This window comes from Chinchilla lanigera, unplaced genomic scaffold (assembly GCF_000276665.1).
Source record: "Chinchilla lanigera isolate Chin_1 unplaced genomic scaffold, ChiLan1.0 scaffold00048, whole genome shotgun sequence".
NCBI lineage: Eukaryota > Metazoa > Chordata > Mammalia > Rodentia > Chinchillidae > Chinchilla > Chinchilla lanigera.
Window position 1 is genome coordinate 16,680,644 of NW_004955449.1, and position 8,990 is coordinate 16,689,633.

The window sequence follows — 8,990 nt, forward strand, 5'->3', positions numbered from 1 at the left end:
GGAGAGGACTAGAATTTGTCATACTGTGCTGTACTTTTATCAAGGATTTTCACTGGGGATAAGCAGATGAATAACCCTAAATTCCTAACTAAGAAGAGATGATTTTCTATCAGGTAACAGGTAAATGATACAATATTAAGATGATAATTACCACAATACATACAAATATAATCCAAATTTGATGAAGTATAGGAAAGGGTGACTTTTTCTACTTGGGACAGGAAATTAGGGGAAGTATTTTAGGAGAATTAACATTTGAGCTGGGATTTAAATACAGAAATTTATGTGATAGAGAAATGGAAGTAAAGGACAATGCTCAGCTACAAAACCCCATGTGTGAAGACACACGTGAGTGGGCCTGGCGTAACAGTGACTACTTCTTGGCTGTTGAGGTGCAGGGCAAATGTGAGCGGGCCTGAACCTGGAGACAGAGGCACAGTTGTAAGCAGTCTCCCTGGCTTGCTAAAGAGCTCTCACAGAATTTTTAGAAAACCCAGACAAAGGTATATTTTTAGAAATGAATAAATGGCCACAACGATGGAGACCAATAAAAATGTAGTTGTTGTACGATGCCGTTATCAGTGGCTGCTGAGTCAGAAAAAATAGGGAGGTGACAGATTTCCATCCGATAGAAATGACGGAAGCTCAAATTAATCCTGGATGAAGAGGACAAGACAAGTCGGAAAATATTTATAGAAATAATGGGTTTAACTTGGCAACTGACAAATTATGTACAGGTTTTTAAAAAAAGAGGGGTGTGGAGGGAGAATATATCTTTATTCCTTTTGGTGAATTGCCGATGTTTGAGAAACACTACAGGGGTCTCAGCTCATGACATAATAATAAAGCATATGTTATATATATCTTGGGGACTTGGGAGAATATTATACTGAGTTGGACTGATTCTGATGATTCAATCCTGTAACTTTCAGACTTGAGTTGATGCCAATGATATTTATAACTTTTGGCATTTTGTCTTACAACTAATGTGAATATTTTATGGAAATTGTACCACGATATGAAAATGGCAAGTTCAATTTCAAACACTGTGTAAAATTCCCAAGTAGGACCTCTCCAAGCCGTAGAACGCATTTTCAGGATAGCTTGAGATGCTGTGCTGAGACCTAGATACCCCAGCAGAAACTTCACCATCACAGGCCAGACAAATACAACAGGGTAGGGATGCACTGACAGCATCAAACACAGAGCTCTGATAACTACAACTCAGGTGTAACAGCACATGTGGAAATGGGAAAGAACCCACCAACCTACTCGAAAGGAAAATATGCTTTACTTTGTGATTTCTTTTATACCTTCCTAGTCAATAAAGGCATCAAAGGAGATGATACACAATATAAAATAATGTCTGTAGACAGTCTTCATGGAGGTATAGCATCAGGTCATAGCAATTATATTTCTGGTAAAATCAAGTATTCTCTTGATTTTACGGGTGTAAAGATGCTTATAGATGTAAGGTCACAATAGTCTGCCTCCCTTTTCATTATCTAACACCTTGTGATCATTTTCACTAACTGGAGGTTTATCTTAGGCAGTTTGGGTAGGAGTTGTGGTGGGTGTTGTACCATAGAAGTAAAGAATATATAAGACTGAAAGTCTCACGCCTGAGATCAGGCAGGCTCTGCGCATCTCTCATTCTCATCTCTCCATAAGGAAGAACAAAAGAGACAACTCAACTTCCAGACTCAACCCCAAACCCCTCTACCACTTACCACATGCGTGACTGAAGCACGTCCATCAACCTCCTTACACCTCAATTTCCTCACCTTTCAGAATGGGACAAGAAGAATACTTACTTGTATAGTGGTTCTGATAATGAAGTGCATCAGTACATGCAAAAGCTATAGCCTCGTGTCTGATTTGTATTAAATTACATGTAAGAGTTGTGATTAGTACTGGCATTGCTGTTTCTTCTGAACTTTTCTCCCTGAAATGGGCAATATGATTAGTTGCATTAGTTGCACAATAGGACTTTACTGAATTTAAATAGTTGAAGAATAAATTATTAACAATTTTCATAATCCCTCCATGTCATTTTTAATTCCACTTATTTGTGTCTATTCTTTTGTTGTTTTGTTTTTGTCTGCATATGCCTTGGCCCTACTTGTAAAGAGACAAAAATCTCAATATACAGGGAAAGCACTTTAAAGTAGCCTCAGCCCTTATTCTATTTTAGTTTCTCTGTTTCTTTTAACTTCATTATGTAACAGCATAATTATTCAAAATGTTTATAGAAAGGAAACATCCTTAAAACACATAAAAGGGTAAGAGATTTTTGTTTCTGTAAGAGGAAGAAGTATCCTTCCCCAACTGTTTAAAAAGAATTATCTTTCCATGCTAAAATAAAGATTCTGAAACAAGGGAGAATTATGCCAGCTATTTTGACATATCACAATGACAGTAAGGAATCCTTATTCTTCAAGTATAAATTTCACATTTTGTTTTTACAGTTCCAAAAATCTACGCATCTCTAATGTACAGTAACAGAAAATTTTTTATAAATCAAGCCTACATTTTGCTTTGGTTGGTTTTGTATATGCTATAGTTCACCCAGAGCTTCCAGCAGTTTTATGACAGGACAATGACACTGTTCGAGGGCCCTCTCAAGAACTCCAAATCCGTAGGCAGCAGAATCACAGACCGAGGTTATGGTGCAGCAGATTCAGGCCTTCCAGGCTCCTGCGCTGGCACTGACAAAGGTTTGCTCCAGTGCCTCAGGCCGTCACTCTGCTTGCTAAGGTGAGGGTATGAAGGCTTGGTTCCCTCTCAAGGTGGAAGAATAGATTAAGTAATTAGGAAACTAGAGTCTTTCCCATGTAACCCTTTAGGAAATGAGAATTTAATCAAATGATCCTTACGTGTGATAAAAAACAAAAAATGAGAAGACGAGCTATATGGAGCTTAACCAGCTTGTCAGCCCTAGACCTGATAGGGACTGACTTCTTCATTTTACCTAAGCAGAAAAAATACTTAACAACATATACTACTTTCAAATGTAAGTCCCTCACCCAAGTGCTGTCTTTCACACACACTCACATGCACACAATTCCACTTTTCATTCTCATTCTGTTTTAAACTACTTCACTTATTTTGTCTCAAAATAGGAACCTACCAAATAAAATCATCAGCCTTAAAAAGTGTTTGAAATAATTAGGTTACAAATTCTGGAGCCCTTTAATGTGGCTGCAATTCTGTAACTATCTGTGCATTCCATGTATGGCCCTATTAAATGCACCATGCACCAATGTTGCCGGCTGTCAAGAAGCAAAATGAAAAATAGTTTTAATAGCTGCTCTTTGACCTGTTTTATATTTTATGTCAATTATAACAGCACACAACCATGCATAATTATGAAGCATAGATGCATTAAAATGTACACATAATTTGTGTTCTTATGGCAACTATTGCATTAGTCTCTAGAAAACAAACCTATTGTTATAAGTCATCTGCACATTAATATATTAGTATTAAATATCGAAGACAGATTTGTCTATCCATCTGTTTTGAGTCATTGTAAGTAAATATATCTTTTTGGAGGAGTGGACAAAATCTCTACACAAATGCACTGGAGGTGCCATCTGTACCATATATTATAATACAGAGTTTAGCACCATCGTGCATAGCAACTCCAGCAAAGGCAGTGCCATGTGATTGTCATTTGAATGTCATTTTTAAAAAATGATCTGGTATACGGACAGAAGGAGGAATTCTTTTCTGGCACTGCCATGAAAATTCCTTCATTTGACTCTCCTGAGGTTTTCGGATTTCTTTCTTAAAAGCTTGTATTTTTCCAAGGATAGGAGAAAAATAATTATTTTAATCCTAGCTAAGTGAACAAAAAAAGTCTGTTTCCTTTACAATAAGATTACTAAAATACCAGGAAAAATGCTTTAAAGTATCTCATAATTATACAGTGACTCTGAGAAGCAAGTGACAAAACCAGACAATGACCTTTTTGTGCTACAGATGGAGGAACCAAGGATTATTCTAGTAGATGACAAAACAGAGTTATCAAAAACAATTACATCACTCCAATTTTTACTTTTCAGCATTCTCGTGACTACAGATAGGGAGGACACTAGGGTGATAGGCACAGGAAGGCAATGTTAAGCGATAAATGGGCATCAGATTTCCTTGTTCCACATTTTCTGTTTAAAACTTGATGTGCACGATTCTGGAAGAAAAAGGCCCCCACCATCCTGTCCGTTGTAACCCTATGATTTTCCTACTTCTGAGCAACTGTTATAGATATACATCCAATCTGACCTCCTCTCAGATTAGGCAGAAAGAAAACTCAAGGGGACATAGGATGGAAAGTGAAGGAAGCAATGAACTATGTGCCTAAGTCTTGACTAAAGCAGATGCTGAGTTTCTGCTGAATTCACTTTAAGTGATCACATTGTTTTTATTTGGGTGACCAAGGAGAACTAGAACAATTTTAACAGGCATTTCTGAAGTTTCATCTGAGGTGTTTCTCTTCTTCTTTTGGTCTCTTTTGTTTAATGTCAGTAAGTATAGATGCTAAGTATTTTTATCACATTTCCATATAAGTATGCATTGCGTTCAGGGGCAGCATGTCTAAGAGGATCTCAACTCGGAGTAACTACAGTGCTTAATTCACCCATAGACATTTAACAGCTTACAAATGTTACATCCATTACTGTGGTATAACCCAGACTTTTTTTTAGGCTGTAATTTGGTTCATTTTTAAAGTTTTTTTAGGATCTTTAAAATATCTGTCTTTAAATATGGTATCTGTCTTTAATCATATAAAATTAAAAGTATCTGAAAGAGGACTAACAGTATTTGGCTTTCATGAACTTTATTTTTAAAATTTAAGACACTACAGAAAAATTACTTTAAAGCAATACACCCCAGAAGAGGATAACTTTTTGAACAGAATATAAATAGAAGAAAACAAACAATGGCAGAAGGAGAAGAATGAGGAATGAGGGATACATGGGCCTGAGCAATGCGCAAGAGAGATTCAGTGAATGCAAATCCCAAATTCTACGGAGTTGACACAATTCAGACAGTAGGAACTTATGACTCTTGCTCCTAACAATGAAAAACTTTAGATGGTGAAGAGTGTCAGGGGACCACAGGAGGGAGACGACAGCACTTCATGGCCCACTGATTATTTTGTGCGTAAGATTTCAAGCCATATGGGCACTAAGTATGGCCTGGGGATAAAGAAGGAAAGATCACACAGACTAAAAGGATGTGCTTTGGGGAGTACTGAGGTGCACTTTTTTAAAAATCATATGCTTTTCAAATGCTGAATGTTTTTAAGAGACAGCCAATTTAAGGAAAATGGTAAATAGTTTTTTATGAAATGGATGATGAAATATTGACTTCAGGATGAAAATAATGTAATCCATCCTAGATTCCATACCCACTGCTTTTAGCTTGGACTATTTCCTCAAATCCTTTTCACAACACAAAATTCCTATCTGTTTAACCCCCAAACATGCTACAACAGTGGTTCACTCACTCCTGTCCTCCAAAATGGGGTTTTAAGCTTTAAAAAATTATTATTGGTTTACTTTACTGTTCAAATTCTTACAAGAACGGTCTTTTTGCCTTGTATTCTGCCTGTACATGTTATGTACTGATCTGACAACACAACTCACTGACTTTCAAGGCTGCTTCATTTTTCTACACTTAATTATCCAACCCAACTAAAATTAACTTTTCAAAATAACATTCTTTCACATGCCAGTTATAAAACTAACTACAAAGAAAGTTCTATACATTTTGGTGGATATTTCAGACCAAACTGTTGAAATTGATGGAACATCTTTGGCATTATATTTAAGAATTTTAGATTTCTCTCCAATTTGTTTGCTCTGCATATTTTCTTCTTCTTTAGTGAAACCTACTGTTTTTCCCCCTCTATCATCCCTATACTCAATTTCCCAAGAAACAGTACAAAGCAACTTCAGTTTAAATACAAAATCCCTCGGCAGTCACAAATGCTAGTCCAAATATTGTGTTGCTAATCTCTGCTTGGTTCCCTTTGAATTCTAAAGAACTTTAATGAGAAAATTTCATTTTAAAAATTTATTGACAAAGCAGCCACCCATCTGACTTACCTCTTCAACAGTGGCTTACCCATTTGTTTATCCAGTATTACCAGGGCTAAAAGGCAATAATGTAACTCATTTGGTAGCAGTTAGAGGAGTTAGATAATACTTTGATATCACAGTAGTAGGCAGCCTCAATTAATGACAAGGTTCTAGGTTCCACACTGGGGGAGGCACAATTGTGATCTATATAATGCCACATGTTAGGTTGAGACCAGGAGCTCCGTCAAATGGACAGGACCAGTCTTCAAGTACGCAGCACACAATAGTACTTCTTTTTACTTTGGATTTGTAGTAACACATATCATAGCTTGAGTGAAGATTAATTATCATACAGCTTCAGAACAGAATGAAAACTGACAGTAAGATTTGAGGAAGAGCTGGTATTTCCATTCATATTTAAATAGTCTTTAAAACCTGCAGGATGCCCCAGATTTTTTTATCTGGCAGAAAAAACATAAAGCTCTAAGTAACTTGGCCTTAAAATCACTTTCTGGGGTGGGAGGGTGGTGGTTTTAGACAAGTTCTCACTAGGCAGTTCTCTCCATTCTTGAACTTGCTGTGTAGTGCAGGCTGGCTCAACCTCACAATGATCCTCCTGCCTCAGTCTCCCTACTGCTGGTATTACAGGAATGCACTGCCAAACCCAGCTAAAAATTACTTTAATAGGGTGATAGAAACTATATATGCATTGGAATATAGATTTTTATTTTATTTATTCATTTATTTATTGAGACAGGTTCTCACTATGTAGTTCAGGTTGGCCTTGAACTCACAAAGTAGCTCAGGTTGGCCTGAAACTCATGATGACCCTCCTGTCTCAGCCTCCAGAATGCTGGGATTATAGGCGCGCACCACCATGCCCAGCTGGCATATATAAATTTTAATTTGTAAAATTTTAATTTGTAAAATGCATTTTAGGTTTACCAAATGGAAGTCTGGAGGTCTATGTACACTCTGTAGTTAACCTGATGGTATATTTTTCAACAATAGCTTTATTTACTTTTCCTAAATATTTTAAAGTTGTGGTTATTCTTGTAGGAAAATCTTCAAGTAGAAACATTCTAGAAGTAGTAGGACTTTTAGTTTTGAAAGATACTACAACCAAAAAAATTTATTGAGTATCACTAGGTGCCAAAGATGTCTGGAATCAAAATACTCACCCACAAAAATACTTTAAGCTTTATATTGGTCAGTTACTCCACTTAGCTGTCTATCTTGAAGAAGACAATCAGGGTAATTTGAGAAATCGTTCTCTGGTCAGAAGCTTTTGTGATTTTGTAAAGACTGAACTTTCCAGGGTTGATTAAGGAGTAATGTGGCCCCAATTAATCTGGGATATGAAGAAAAAGCAAAGACACTCCCACCATATCTCTGCACTCCTGAACCACCAACAGGTAAACAGGGCAATATACATATGTCAAGTGCATGCTAAAAATCTAGTCACTCAAATACACAAGTTAATTTTCAATAAATCTACTCTAAGTAAGTATGTCATAGGACCTGTTTGGCAAGAATGAAAAGAATTATTCATATAAAACATCTTTTCCTTGGGTTTGGACAGAAAGTCAGACCGATGAAACCTCAGTATGAGGTCCTCAGCCCTAAACACGGCTTGGAGAGGAAGCACAAGCCTGCAGGGTCAGAGCAGGTCTGGGCCACCTGGTTGCAGACCAGGTAGATCTGGAGAACGCGCCAGCATTTGGCACTTGCTGTGTCAGGGCACGGGAAGACATTTCATTCTTCTTTAAGTTGGCGGCCAGTGGGCAAGCTACGGTGGGAGTCTTTTCCCCCTAATCCATACTGTTCAATTGTCAGGAAAGCTTGTAAACAGGAGCCTCCATCAGTTACCTCAGAGTGGTTTGAACAAACTAACATCATAACAAGAGTGTTTATGGAAAAATGCTTAAGCACTGAAGCAGAAAGGGCTTAGCACTGATCAGACCTCTCTTCCACCTTTATTCTTCACTGTTCACATTGAAATGCAAATATCAGCGCAGGGTTTCCACTGGCGTGCCACTCACAAATTGAAAAGCAGTTTTTATCTATGCAAATGTAAGCATGGTAATTGAAGTTAATCAATCAATGCTAGCTTTCACTAAAACCTTGAACATGATTGAATAAAGTAATTATCATTCAGCAGAAAATGATGAAGTTGTAGACAGCATGAACCTTATTAAAGGAGGATTTTGAGTCACAATGGCTTAATTTAGCTAACAGCCCAGCCTTAGCCCAAGCAACATACTACTCTTGCTGCCTAGAATTGTTTTAGGATGAAAAAATAACAACAACAATAATAAAGGGGTGGGAGAAGGCAGAGGTAATGGTAAAGTAGGAGCTTTTATTATGAATATTTTTATAGTGCTTAGATAAATAAAAACACTTGTCATGCTACAAAGGAGAAGCCTCAATATCTTTTTTAAAAACTCTAAACAGATTAGTGAACAAAGATTGCTATGACAGTTTTGATAAGCCCAATAAGACAATAGGCTGTTAATATTGTTGTATTTTTAACATAAATGGATGAAATAAAAGTGAGCATCTCAGAAGTTTTGTAAAATAAACACAAAATTAGAAAAATACTTCCACATACAAAAGTAATCTATTGATTTCATAATTCTAATGCTATCCTCTTAAAAGCATGACATCAAACATAATTTGTATGATTTTTCCTGGTTTCCAGTTTTGTAACAGAATGTATGCTGGGTTTTGCTCAGTCTTTCAAATACTTTATCTTTCTGGAGTGCTATATGTTTAATTACTTGCTTTATTTTTTAAAAAATTCATCAGAAGATGTTTTAATATTAATTTTAATGTGTTTTTATTGTTTCTCTATACTCATCTATTTTCACCTATTATTTAAATTTTTGAGGCTTTAAGGAAAAA